Source organism: Alligator mississippiensis, chromosome 1 (genome assembly GCF_030867095.1).
Source record: "Alligator mississippiensis isolate rAllMis1 chromosome 1, rAllMis1, whole genome shotgun sequence".
NCBI lineage: Eukaryota > Metazoa > Chordata > Crocodylia > Alligatoridae > Alligator > Alligator mississippiensis.
The window spans coordinates 253,350,890-253,365,342 of record NC_081824.1 but is presented as its reverse complement, the minus strand read 5'-3'; positions in this window follow the sequence as shown (position 1 = coordinate 253,365,342).

Sequence of the window (14,453 nt, the reverse complement as noted above, 5' to 3'; positions counted from 1 at the left end):
CAAAATGCCCTGTTTATATGGGCAGCCCTGAATCCAGAATGGCTGCCCCCATCAGGCACCTCCCAGCTGCTGCCTTCTGGCCCTTAAAGTAGCAGGCGCTAACAGTGCCCTGCCACATGGTCATAACTCTGTTATTGCTTCCAGCTTGTGAGACCAATATGGATGATTTACACCTACACATTAGTTCTCTCTGCAGCACAGCCATGAGCACCTGACCCTATCAAGCTGTCTGGTGTGTTTTAGTGTAGGGGTGTGAAAGACACAGACTTTCATCTGGCCTGCAGTGCTGCCTATGGGTCTTGGAGTGGACCCACAGGCTACATAAACTGCACTCTGGATCCCACACACTGTATGTGGCACGCAGGGCTGAGGTGGGCATGCACTGTATATTGCACCTAGGACTGTGCTGCCTGTGGAGTGCAGAGCCAGTCCAGGACTCATGCTGCATGTGAGGCCGGTCCAGGGTGCGCACTGCATGTGCTGTCCATACCATGCCAGCCCTGCTCACTGGATCCAGCATTCAGGGCTGGTCTGTGGGCCTCATTCTGCCCATAGACCAGCCCTATGCAATTCATCTGGCCTGTGGACCAGCCCAGCACCATACATCCGGCCTGCAGGGTCTGATGAATTTGACACCACTGTTTGAGTGCATTCTGGGGAAATCAGGGCAGCTCCACCTTAGGCAGCAGCAGGGGAATAAGAGACTAAGATAAATATATACAAAAAGTGGTACCAGCAGTAGCAGCAAAAGAGATGTCTGGCTGTATGGTCAGCTGTGAGGAAGGAGGGGTAGCAAAACCAGCTAGGAACAATCTAGGTCATATCTTCATTAGAAAATACCCTGCCATGCCAAATTGCATATAGGAAAGCAATCATATGTCAGTGTAAGCTGCTAGTAGGGAAGAAGCTGTTAACTGCCGTAACTACTCACCAAATATTAGCCAAGTAGTATATGAACAGAAACTACTTAGAGCCAACCATGTTACTAAATTGCTACAAATTAAAAAATAATTGGGTAGGATTATAAAAAGTGCCTAAGTGACTTAGGGCCACAAGTTACCAGTGGTGCCACCTCTTGCACTTGTATTGTGAATGCCACAGTATTTTGTGCTTAAAAAAAATCCAGTTCCTTAGGTTAGGGGATGAGGTGATAATCTTATTTTCCTTTTTAAAATTCATTTCTAGTTCTCCAGATTGCACAGTAAAGTTTAAAAGTGTGACCCAAGCACCAGGAGTCAGGAAAAAACCCAGAATGTATTTCTCCTTTTCTTATTCTTAATTGTTTTAATCTCAACCTTTTTTGAGTCTTGACTCAGTGGGCACATCTACATGAGATACTTTACTGAGCATTAGACTAATCTAATGCACTGTAAAGCATCACCATCTGCACATGCACAGGATTTACTGCACAGTAAATTAAGCTAATGCACAGTTTGCTAGTACCAAGAAATGCAGGTACTAGAGACTAGTCAGTCTTACCTCAATCCTGGGTAAGCTTTTTGAGAGAGTTATCCAGGTACACATCTGCGAGGGGCCAGCAGGGGAGATTATGCTTAGGGGAAACCAACATGGGTTCATTAGAGGCAGGTCCTGTCAGACCAACCCGGTGGCCTTCTGTGACCAGGTCACAAAATCCTTAAACGCAGGTGTAGCAGTGAACATAGTCTTTCTGGACTTTAGGAAGGCCTTCGACACTGTCTCTCACCCCATTCTCATTAAAAAACTTGGCGACTGTGGCGTTGACACCTACACAGTCAAGTGGGTCACTAGTTGGCTGGAGGGCCGCACCCAGAGAGTGGTGGTGGACGGGTCATTTTTGACCTGGAGGGATGTGGGCAGTGGGGTCCCCCAGGGCTCAGTCCTTGGGCCCACACTGTTCAACATCATCATCAGCAACTTGGACGGGGGTGTAAAAAGCACCCTGTTCAAATTCACAGATGACACTAAGATGTGGGGAGAAGTGGGCACGCTAGAAAGGAGAAATAGGCTGCAACTGGGCCTAGACAGGTTACAGGGGTGGGCAGATGAGAACAGGATGGGTTTCAACACTGACAAGTGCAAGGTGCTGCACCTGGGGAGGAAGAACCAGCAGCAGACCTACAGGCTGGGGAACTCCCTTCTTGTCAGTGCAGAGGCAGAAAAGGATCTTGGAGTCATTATTGATGCCAAAATGAACATGGGCCAGCAGTGTGGGGTCAGGAAGGCCAACCACACCTTGTCATGCATCCACAGATGCATCTCAAGCAGGTCCAAGGAGGTGATCCTCCCCCTCTATGCGACACTGGTCAGGCTGCAGTTGGAGTACTTCATTCAGTTCTGGGCGCCGCACTTCAGGAGGGATGTGGACAACATGGAGCGGGTTCAGAGGAGGGCCACTCGCATGATCAGGGGTCAGCAGGGAAGGCCCTACGAGGAGAGGCTAAGGGACCTGAACCTGTTCAGCCTCCACAAGAGAAGGCTGGGGGGGATCTAGTGGCTGTTTACAAACTAGTCAGGGGGGACCAGCAGGCATTGGGGGAATCCCTGTTTCCCTGAGCACTCCCAGGTGTGACAAGAAATAACGGTCACAAGCTGGCAGAGGGTAGATCCAGATTAGATATCAGGAGGCGCTACTTCACTGTCAGGGTGGCTAGGATCTGGAACCAACTTCCAAGAGAAGTGGTGCTGGCTCCTACCCTGGGGGTCTTTAAAACGAGGCTGGATGAACACCTTACTGGGGTCGTTTGACCTCAGTACTCTTTCCTGCCATGGCAGGGGGTCAGACTTGATGGTCTGCTCAGGTCCCTTCTGACCCTACCAAATATGAAACTATGAAACTAGATTAACTGTACATTAGCTACTGTGCAATAGTGTAATTTGTTCCTGGTCAGCCTAGGCAGCAGGGGGCCACAGTGGGGGGCCAGGGGTGAGGAACTGTCCCCGACTTGGGTGCAGAGCTTGGGATCTGAGCTTGGCTCAGCAACACTGGCTTGGGGCAATGCCCTGTGGCCAAGTGGCAGCAGTGCCCTGAGCTCTCCCCTTGCTTTGCTTACTGAGGGGATGGGGGAGCTCTCTGTTGCCGGTCCCAGCACTGCTCAGCTCCCGGCTCCCCTCAGCAGCTGTGGACTGCACTTGGCTTGGCTGGAAGACAGCTGCCCCTGCAGGTGGCACAGCTCTCCCCACTCTGTGGAGTTTGGGACAGGCCCCCATGCCCCCTGCCAGCCCCTAGGGCTGGCACATGGGGGAGCTTGGAACTCCCTCTGGCTGCTGCAGGGGGGCAGAGCAGGGCAGGAGTAGCTCTGAACTGGGCTGCTTTTATCAGGCACAATTTGCTCTTGACAGGGGCGCATGTGTAGACGTATACCGGGAAGCACATTAATGAGCCTGAATTTTATGCACATTTTCTACGGCTCACGTGTAGATGCACTCACTGAGTCCCACTGAAAATTCTATCCCTTGGTTAGAAAGTGCCTTAGACATGTATGTTGTTAACTTCTTATGCAGTTAGTCAGAGTTATCTGGGAGAAGCTTCCAAATGGGATAGAGGTCCTGAGGCACATCAACCTATAGCTGGAGCCCAAACCAAAAATCCATATCCGAAGGCTCCTTAGGATCTGGGAAAGTTCAGATCCTGACCAGAAATCTGTGAGTCAGGCCCGCATCTGCTACAGATTCAATTTAAGTTAAGCTATAAAAAGTGACAAATAACTGATGCCTTTGAAGACAGTCATTTTAAGTTTAGTACTGTGACATTTGGAGTCATATTTTCTTGGTGCCCTCTCTTTTTATTTTCTGTTTTGTTCCAAAATGTTTGTAGATTTCCCTGTTCCATCAACCAGTGGAAAAGTTGTATCTTTTCAATATGGCCAAAGCAAATGGCTTTTGATTTTGACTGAATGAAGAATTAAACATGATTACAATCTATCTCTGATGGTGAATAGAAAAGACCAGGATAAAGCTGGGGAGCATCCATGACAAAGCTGTTGCTAGTCTATTTGCATTAGTTGTTAGATTTCTCCAAGTGTTGAGCTTTTTTACCAACAGTATCTTAATAACCACTGTATAATAAAATCAGTTTCTAAAAGGAAGCCTGGAGATAGGGCATGCAACTGATAATAGCATTAATGTCACAAGAATATTTCCTGAACAGGATCTTAATCACTAGTTCCTTCAGTTCCCATAAAAATGAGCAATAATTGATCTCCCATATAGGTGCTTGAATAGGAGAATCAGTACCTTTTTCCCACTGTATAAGTCAATTGTAAAAACAATACTTGACTAATAAAAGGAACAGCATAAAAAGTACTGGGATGGGATATAATTTTTCTAGGCTCAGCAGAATTATGTCTAATTGCACTATCTAGCTACAATTAATAAATTCTCCAGATAAATGTTATTCATACAGTGTTCAGAGCAAAAGCTACTAATACCTTAATTGTATTTCTTTTAAGAAAACCTGGCACACAGAAGCCAGAGTTAACACAATCAGGGGAATTATGAATAGTTCAATCATTATAATAATCAGCAGGCCACACATAAACCTATATCAAATGTTGAGCTCAGCATGAGTTAGTTACAAAACTAGGACACTTAATGAGTCATAAAGTGCCACAAATAATGAGAGTCTGCATTAAACAAACCATTTCTGCCTCTCTTGGGCTCATCCAAAGATGGTGACAACTTTCCCTCTGCTGTTTCAGCTTTTCTGGCTGAAATAAAATTCTTGGCTTGAACTGAGGTATCATCCAGGCCAAGCAAACCACAGGATTTACTGCCACTTGAAGAAGTTTTGTTGCATAATCATGGAAGAGATATAAATTGACAGCACATACTTATTCTGCTCACTTAAAGGTTGTTAATTGTAGCAGTTCATAATGTAACTCATTTTCTTAACTCTCCCATTTTTTCCTTGCCATGGGAAAGACCAGCTGTGCAATACTGAGGGAATCTAGAGTGGGAGAAGGAGAAATCTGAGAATAAGCCAACTAACTGGTGGTTAAGCAGCAAAATGCCTGAAGATCAGAAATCTGCATATTGAGGACTAGACATGATTCTGGAACACTTCCTCAGTATAAAAGGCTGGTGAGTTGTGCCAAACAGGGCAGTGATCCTGACAAAGCTGCACTTGGCAGTGATATAGTAAAATCACCACCCAGTCACCCCAAAGCAAATAAGTTAAACAGAAAGAGTGGGGTTATGCCAGTATAACTGTGTCCGCAAAAGAGTTTTTTGCTGACTCAGCTAAATCATTCAGGGGTCATTTCACACCCCTGAATAGCATGGGTGAGCCAACAGGAACCTGTAGTGTAGAGGTGAACCTAAGGCTCCAAGACAAAACCTGTACAACAGAGGCATGGTACTATCAATGGGTAATGGAGCAGGCTGCATGCCCTCAGCTAACAGTACTGCAACTTTCCACATGAGGGATAGAAAAACAGCACACATCTGCAGGCCTTTCAGAGAAGCAAGTACCCTGGTATGCAGGTGTGGCTAAGACCCATTGCTATTTGCTACCTCTTCTGGTTTTGTGGCATTGGACAGAAGACTTGATGCTGAAATGAATACCCGTATGGGCAAAGCATCAGGTATCATAAATATGCTGAGCAAATGAGCATGGAACAACAACAAACTGACTATTAAGATTAAGGTCAAAGTATATCCTGCTTGCATCAGCAACACTCTTGGGATGGCAGTGAATCCTGGACCACATGCTCTGCTCAAGAAATGCACCTCAGCAGTTTCCACTTACATTGCCTTTGCTGCATTCTAGGAATTTCGTAGCAGGACAGAGCTGTGTATGCTAAGGTCTTGCAGTGTCCCAATATTCTGAGTATCCATTCGCTTCTTAGTGTCAATTTAGATGGCTTGGTCATCCATGGAGAATGGATGATGGCTATATACCCAAGCACCTTTTGTATGGAGAACTCTTTTCAGGAAGAGAACACCCTTATCTCCAGTTCAAAGATGCTTACAAGAGAGATATAAAGGCAGTGAACATTGAGCGAAATCACTAGGAGAAGATTACTAAGGATCAAAGCACTTGGAAACAGTCTATTAAGCATGGAATAAGCGTTTTGGAGGAAAGAAAAGTCCAACATGTAGAGGAAAGAAGAAACCCCAGGAAAAGCCTTGGACCACATTCAGGATTACTTGGTAAGAACTTCACATGTGATAAGAGCAGAAGGAAAATGTCATTCAAGAATTGTGCTTTATAGGCACACTTGCAGATGTTCAGCAAGCTGATACCTCTGTCAACACAATTCTATTGAATTGCAAGACAGACAGATGCCTATTACTACACAGGACTAAGGCAGGGAAGAATGGTGGCTTCTAGCATGTCCTTTGTCTCTCTCCATCTCAATCTGTCTGTAAGGGATTTTCAGGAGGATGCCCAGATACAAGAACTGCTGTGAAGGGCCAAGAAGCTATGTGGTCAACTCAGGGAGCAGGAAGGAGCCTCAGGCAGAAGAAGGGAAGCAAGAAGCTAAATGGAGCTACATTGTGCAAGTGCCAAGTGTGCTACAATATGTTTGGATGCCATCATTGTGGACTGCTATCTTAGGGAAGCAGCATCATAGTGTTTTAGGGCCCTAAGAAGAAGAAAATCAGGCCCACAGAATACCCATTTGATGTAGCAGGCAGAGGGATCTTCCTGGTGCTCCTGCTACTCCACTGGTAGCCTGATCTCAATACTTGGGAAATTACTGGAGCATATGATAAGTAAGTCCTTTTGCAAGCATCCTTTTGCAAGCATATGGAAGAAGAAAGGCTATAAGCAGCCAGAATGCATTTACTAAGAACAAATCCTTGCAAATCCTAATCCTTGCAAAGCCAGCGGGTCAAGGCACTTAAGGGAACCCACCCCTGCCCCAGCCCTGGTAAAATCTGTGGGCAAGGAAGGAGCTCCCCAGGGGACACTTGCCTGCCTGTACACAAATGCCAGGAGCTTGGGGAATAAGCAGGAGGAGCTCATCCTCCAGCTCAATGCAAATAATTATGATGTCATAGGGATAACGGAGACCTGGTGGGACTCCACCCATGACTGGACCACAGGTATAGATGGCTATACCCTGTACAGGAGGGATCGTGTAGAGAAAAGGGGCGGGGGTGTAGCTCTCTATGTTAAGGAAAGCTACACGTCCCTGCAAGCTGATATTGGCGACCAGGGTGGACGGCTGGAGACCCTCTGGGTTAAAATCTATGGGCAACACGGCACAGGGGACACAATGGTGGGAGTCTGCTTCAGACCTCCCACCCAAAGTCCTGAGCTTGACCAGGAGTTTGTCCAGGAACTGGCTGAGGCCGCATGCTCCAGGACCATGGTTGTCATGGGTGACTTCAATTACCCGGACATCTCATGGGAGGATCGCTCAGCAAAATCTGAGCGGTTGCAAAGCTTCCTCTCGTGCGTGGATGACCTCTGCCTGACTCAAGAAGTCTATGGGCTAACAAGAGGCAAAGCGCTGCTTGACCTGGTACTGGCTACTGGGGATGACCTAGTCAGCGACCTAGTGATCGATAGGAAGCTGGGTGACAGTGACCACAAGCTGATCACCTTCACCATCCGCCGAAAAGCTGGCAAGTCAGTCAGCAACACGGAAGTCCTTGACTTCAGGAAAGCCGACTTTGACAAGCTCAGGAGGCTTGTCAGTGAGGCCCTAAGGGACCAAGACTACAGGGAGAGGGGATTTCAAGAAGAGTGGTTGCTCCTCAAGGGAGCGATCCTCAATGCACAAACTAAGTCTATTTCAACTCGGAGGAAAGGCAGCAAGAGGGCACAGCAGCCCCCCTGGCTCTCCAGGGACCTAGCAGACCTCCTGAGGCTAAAAAGAAAGGCCTACAAAGGATGGAGGATGGGAGTCACCTCCAAGGAGGATTATTCTGCACTGGTCCGGTCCTGTAGGGAGCAGACCAGGAAAGCCAAGGCTGCAACTGAACTCCAACTAGCTTTGAGCATCAAGGTCAATAAAAAATCCTTTTTCAGATATGTGGGGAGCTGGAGGAAAAGCAGGGGCAACATTGGACCCCTGCTGAACCAGATGGGGCAACTGACAACTGACGCCCAGGAAAAAGCCAACCTATTAAATAGGTACTTTGCGTTGGTCTTTCATTAGTCCCATGGGACGCCCATGCCCGCTACGGGACAGGGAAGTCCAGGTGAGGGTGATCCCCTGCCCTCCATTGATGCTGACTTCATGAAGGAACATCTTGAGAAGCTGAATACCTTCAAGTCAGCCGGCCCTGACAATCTTCACCCCAGGGTACTCAAGGAGCTGGCGAGCATCATAGCCCAGCCTCTAGCGTGGATCTTTGAAAACTCTTGGCGCTCTGGTGTAGTGCCCAAAGACTGGAAGAAGGCCAATGTGGTGCCTATCTTCAAGAAAGGGAGGAAAGTGGATCCGGCTAACTATAGGCCCATTAGCCTGACTTCTATCCCGGGGAAGATCTTAGAAAAGTTTATTAAAGAGGCCATCCTTAATGGACTGGCTGACGCCAACATCTTAAGGGATAGCCAGCACAGGTTTGTTGCGGGTAGGTCTTGCTTGACCAATCTCATTTCCTTCTACGACCAGGTGACCTATCACCTGGACAAGGGAGAAGAGATTGATGTCATATATCTTGACTTCAAAAAAGCCTTCAATCTGGTATCCCATGATCGTCTCTTGGAGAAACTGGCCAATTGTCGCCTTGGGTCCTCCACGATCCACTGGCTGGAAAATTGGCTCTGGGGTCGGACCCAGAGGGTAGTAATTAATGCAAGTCACTCATCGTGGTGTCCTGTGACCAGTGGGGTCCCCCAAGGCTCTGTCCTTGGACCCATACTGTTCAACATCTTCATTAATGATGTGGACACTGGAGTCAGAAGTGGACTGGCCAAGTTTGCCGATGACACCAAACTTTGGGGCAAAGCATCCACACCGGAAGACAGGCGGGTGATCCAGGCTGACCTGGACAGGCTCAGCAAGTGGGCGGACGAGAATCTGATGGTGTTCAACGCCGATAAATGCAAGGTTCTCCACCTTGGGAAGAAAAACCCGCAGCATCCTTATAGGCTCGGCAGTGCTACGCTGGTTAGCACTATGAAAGAAAGAGACTTGGGGGTCATCGTTGACCACAAGATGAACATGAGCCTGCAGCACGATGCTGTGGCTAGTAAAGCGACCAAAATGCTGGCTTGCATCCATAGATGCTTCTCAAGCAAATCCCAGGACATCATTCTCCCCTTGTACTCGGCCTTGGTGAGGCCGCAGCTGGAGTACTGCGTCCAGTTTTGGGCTCCACAATTCAAAAAGGACGTGGAGAAGCTTGAGATAGTCCAGAGAAGAGCCACGTGCATGATCAGAGGTCAGGGAAGCAGACCCTATGATGACAGGCTGAGAGCCCTGGGGCTCTTTAGCCTGGAAAAGCGCAGGCTCCGGGGTGATCTGATGGCCACCTACAAGTTTATCAGGGGTGACCACCAGTATCTGGGGGAACGTTTGTTCACCAGAGCACCCCCAGGGATGACGACTAGGTCGAACGGTCATAAACTACTACAAGACCGTTTCAGGCTGGACATAAGGAAGAATTTCTTTACTGTCCAAGCCCCCAAGGTCTGGATCAGCTTGCCACCGGAGGTGGTTCAAGTGCCTACATTGAACACCTTCAAGAGCAAACTGGATGCTTATCTTGCTGGGATCCTATGACCCCAGCTGACTTACTGCCCTTTGGGCAGGGGGCTGGACTCGATGATCTTCCGAGGTCCCTTCCAGCCCTAATGTCTATGAAATCTATGAAATCATGCCAAACAAATCGACAGAGTCACTAGCTGTCTGGATGAAGGAAATACGGTGGATAGAACATATCTGGACTTTGGTAAGGCTTCTCTCAAAAGTCCCTTATGAACTTCTCATAAACAACTTGGAGAAATGTAGGCTAGGCAAAACTATTTAAAGGCTGATAGACAACTGGCTCAATAGCCACAACTAAAGAATATTTATAAATGAATCCATATCAGAACAGCAGGAAAATTACAGTGGAGACCCTCAGAAGTTTTTCCCGGGCCTGGTGCTGTTTAACATGTTTATTAATTATTTGAATGCTGGAAATGAGAATTTCTTGAGAAAATTTGCAGACAACAGAACACAAAGTTAGGAAGGACTGCAAACAAGCTGGTAGACAGAAGCACCATTCAGAAGGATCTTGATTGACTGGAAAGCTGAGCTAGAGCCAAAAGGATGAAGTACAATACTGACAAATGCAAAGTGCTCCACCTTGGGAAGAATAATCAGAAACATAAATACAAAATGGGTGACACCTGGCTGGAAGACAGCTCTGTGGAGAAGAACTAGGAGTAGTGGTGGATCAGAGATTCAGCATCAGTCTGCAGTGTGGCACAGCTGTGAAAAAGTTTTGGGCTGCATCAGAAGGAGCATTAGTGTAAGACATGGAAGGTGATAGTGCCTCTTTACTCAGCACTGGATAGGCCTCAGCTAGTGTATTGTGTTCAGTTTTGGGCTGCACATTTTAAGAGCATATGAAGAAGTTAGAGGTGGTCTAGATGCAAGTGACAAAAATAATAAAGGGCTTGGGAGGCAAGCCATATGAGAAGTTGAAAGAAATAGGTATATTCAACTTGTGGAAAAGGCAGTTAAGAGGGGATGTAATAAGTCTTGAAATATCTGAAGGGCTGCCATAAAGAAGAGGTAGAACAACTTTTCTCTGTTGCTGCAGAGAGCAGAACATGTAGCAATTGCTTGAAGTTGCAGCAAAATAGGTTTAGACTGGATATCAGGAAAAATGTCACTGTTAGGTAAGTGAGGCAGTGGAATAGACTGCCTAGGGAAGCTGTAGAATCTCCTCCCCTGAACGTTTTCAGTTAGAGTTTGAACAAGAATTTGTCAGGAATGATTTGGGAATCACAATGCCTGGAGTGTGCTGTAAAAAGCAATGTTTAGAAGCACACGAGCTCCAACCCCCTTGAATTCCTGGAAGATCACAAGAGGAGCAGTTCCAAAAGGGGATAAATGGTGCAGTTGCACCCCACCTTTTGGACTAGACCATGCTGCTGGAGACTCTGGGGATTTTATAAAAGTTCCCAAAGCAGAAGAGAGTACCCTCTTCCCCTCCATGCTCAGAGACACATCCCCTCCCCTCCTCTCTGATCCCTTCCTACAATTACTGCTGCTTTCCCCACTGTTCTGGGGGCCAGGAAAGCTTCAGAGCTGCTCCTACCCACTCTAGCTGGGCTACCTGGGGACTGGGTTCACCTAAGGCAGTGACAGCAGCAGTGGCTTCCTGGACCTGCTCCTGGGAGAACTGGGCAGTGTGGGGAACCCACTCCCTCCCCATTGTTGCTGTCTTTGTTCCCAGCTAAATCCAACCCCTGTACAGCTCTGAAACTCCCCCTGCATCCCAGATAGCAGGGAAGGAAGGCAGCAGCCACTGAAGGAGGAGGAGGGGATAGAAGGGAAGGGGAGTGGAAATGCCTCTGAGCACAGAGGAGAAAGCACAGACGCTTACCTGCTTTGGGATCTTTAAAAAGTCTTCAGAGCTCTCACAGCATGGTCTGCCTGCACTGGTGGGTTGGTGGGGAGGAGGCTAGGAGCAGGGGTACAGCTGCCCTTGCAGCACAGATGGCGGCTGCTCCTCCCCACTGCTTTGCTAAATCCTGGATCTGCCCCTGCCCTGCTTTACCTATGGCAGGTTGGAATGAGCTTGGTGTTTTGAGGCAATGTGCTCTGTAGTTGTGACACAGTTGACTGTATCGTCAACACCATACCTAGACTCCTGGCAGCCTCAGGCAAACTTTTAGTATCAGGCTCCCCTTTACCAGAGATAATGATAATAATAATTGGACAACATTATTAGAAAAAAAAAAAAAAATTTTCAGGCCCCTTTTCTGTCCGGGCCCCAGGTGGCCACCTGGTTCGCCCAGGCCTGTGTCCAGTGCTGTGCATAGTTTTAGTTGTAAGTTAGACAAACGCTTCTATGGGATGGTTTGGATAGGAATGATCCTGCCTTGAGCAGGGGATTGAACTAGATGACCTCCTGAGGTCCCTTCCAGCACTACTTTTCTATGATTCTCTGATTCTATGGCCTGTATCTAAGGCCACAGCTCAGAGGGCTGTGGGTGTACAGGTCAGTATAGAAGTGTGTGTTCCCCAGAGGATGCTTTGTAGTGGGGCTGCGTGAAATTTTGCCAGCTGTTTCAACCTGACACTGTTTTGACTCATTTCAAGCTTGAAACAGCAAAATCAAATCGAAGCAAAGGGCTTTGAAATGTCGGGCAAAACACCAAAAGAGCATTGAAACAGCCTCACTGTTCAGTCCAAACCTTGAAACTGAGTCAAAACAGAACAGTGCCATTTTCCACAGCCCTACTTTGTAGCAGTAAAACCCAACTAGATTAAAGGTAGATGTAATCTAATGGTACAATTTTTTTCTTTTTCTTCTGGGTCACTGGGTGAGCCAAGACCCACAGGGAAAAATCTTGGTCTTTAAGGGCTTATTTACACCATGGTGGTGATGGGTCCTGGCACCCAGGGACCCAAAAACACACAGCTACCCCTGCTGACACCCTCCAAAGCAAAGTTTGCCTGTGAGGTTGCTCCAAACTCAACCCCAGTGGCTGCTTTCAGGCCTGCTGCAGACAAGCTCATTGAAGTCAACATGGAATTTTGCCATTGACTTTCATGGAGCCAGGATTTCACCCAGAGTGATCAGAGATTTGCTTGCTGTGTTGTCTTATTAGTTGATTGGTTCTTATTGGAGCCTCATCAGAAACAAAACCACATTGCAAACAAATATCTACAGATTGGTTCTAACTGAGACCTTAAGGGCAGCCCCAGCAGAAGAGCCAAAAAGACCCAGGACTGAGACGCAAAGTAGGGAGATGCAGGGAAGCTGTCCCAGCCATCCTACATGTTAGCAAGAGGGAGGCTTGCACAGCTGCTGCTCACAGTGGACCTTCTCTTGAGACAGGAGAAGGCTTCACCTGGTGGGTCTGTCAAACCAGATCCTTCCACCAGCACAGAATTCATTTGTTTTAAATGAACAAAGGAGCAGCATTTGATAAATAATACCAGAGTTTTAAGAGGCTGCAAATTGACTCTTTTCATGGGGAGACTTTAAGATTTTCTGGGAAATGAAACACACTAATGTTTTAACAGATCAGCCTTGAAGAGAGAGGCAGTTACACTATAAAGTCAAGTAGCAATGAAGCTCACTCTATGTTGTTGTAGATATTTTGGTGTAACAACAGGGCTGAAAATTTAAGGCAAGGTTTTGGGAACATACTGAGAAGCAGACAACTGGAATGAATAAAATATGTCACCCAGATAGATTGGATCCAGCATGACTGCTTGGCAATTGCAGTAACGCAGTGGGAAGGTAGTTAGTCATGGTGATGCAGAATGTGTTTTGTCAGAATGCAAGGCAGAATACAAATGAGGGTACTGCTGAAAAATGCTAGAAATTGGGAAAGAGGACGTAGCCAATCCATGCCTTTCAAAGTGATTAAAAAACAGAACTCCACTGAGGACATATCTACGCTTTGGTGGCAGCAAGCTCAGTCTCACTGTTGAGGAAATAGGCCCCACCTTTCTGCTTCTGTTCTACATGCATGTCACCCCTGGACATGACGTGGTGAGGACACCTTGAGGGTGCCCCATGTTGCTGCTCTGAACCATGCAAAATCTAGGTCTTGAGCACAGTCCCGTGGATGCATAGTGTGTATACACTGCCTCATTTCTACATGTACAGCGGGAGTGAGAGGTCAGGTTAGGGCTTCTTTTCGCAGCAGAGATTGAGCCGTCTGCCACTACGGTGAGAACATAGCTGCAGATCTCAAGACCTGTGACCTAGGGCTTCAGCTTCAGAGGCTTTACTCAAAATACTCTTGTTTTTAAATAGTGAACATTAACCAAAGGAAATCTTCCTTGCCCTTGGGGAAACCTTGCTGCCAGCCTACTGTATGCTGAATAGTTGAGAATACTGGACCCTGAGGCTGCCAGGGTTGGAAAATGCATCATGAAGTAGAGTCTCCAACTTCACACACTGCCCAGCTGCCTGATCCTCTGTGCCTTCTGCTCTTTCACACTACCCAGTCCCACGCAGTTCCCTGTCCCACTGTCTGAACATCCCTGTCCCACTGGCAGCTCCAGTGCCACTGACAGTTCCTGGCTTTCCTCCTGCAAGAAACTGGCAAATGGTTGCTGCAGTCATGTGTCTATCCAGTAAACTCATTGTCCCTAACAGCAATGCTCTCAAGTACGCTGCAGTGCTCCCTACAGGCAGCCTTTTGAACTGTGTTGCCACCCCTGCCAGGTAAGCTCATTAGCTCAGAGGGCTGGATGATTGGCACTATCACTTGGACCTTTCAGTGGTGGCTGCATTACTTCCAGTTCCAAAGTCAGCATATCTAGAGCAGTATGGCAACCAGAAATGGTGAGTTTACTGTGTAGATCTGGCTTACCATATTTTCTTGCATCCCT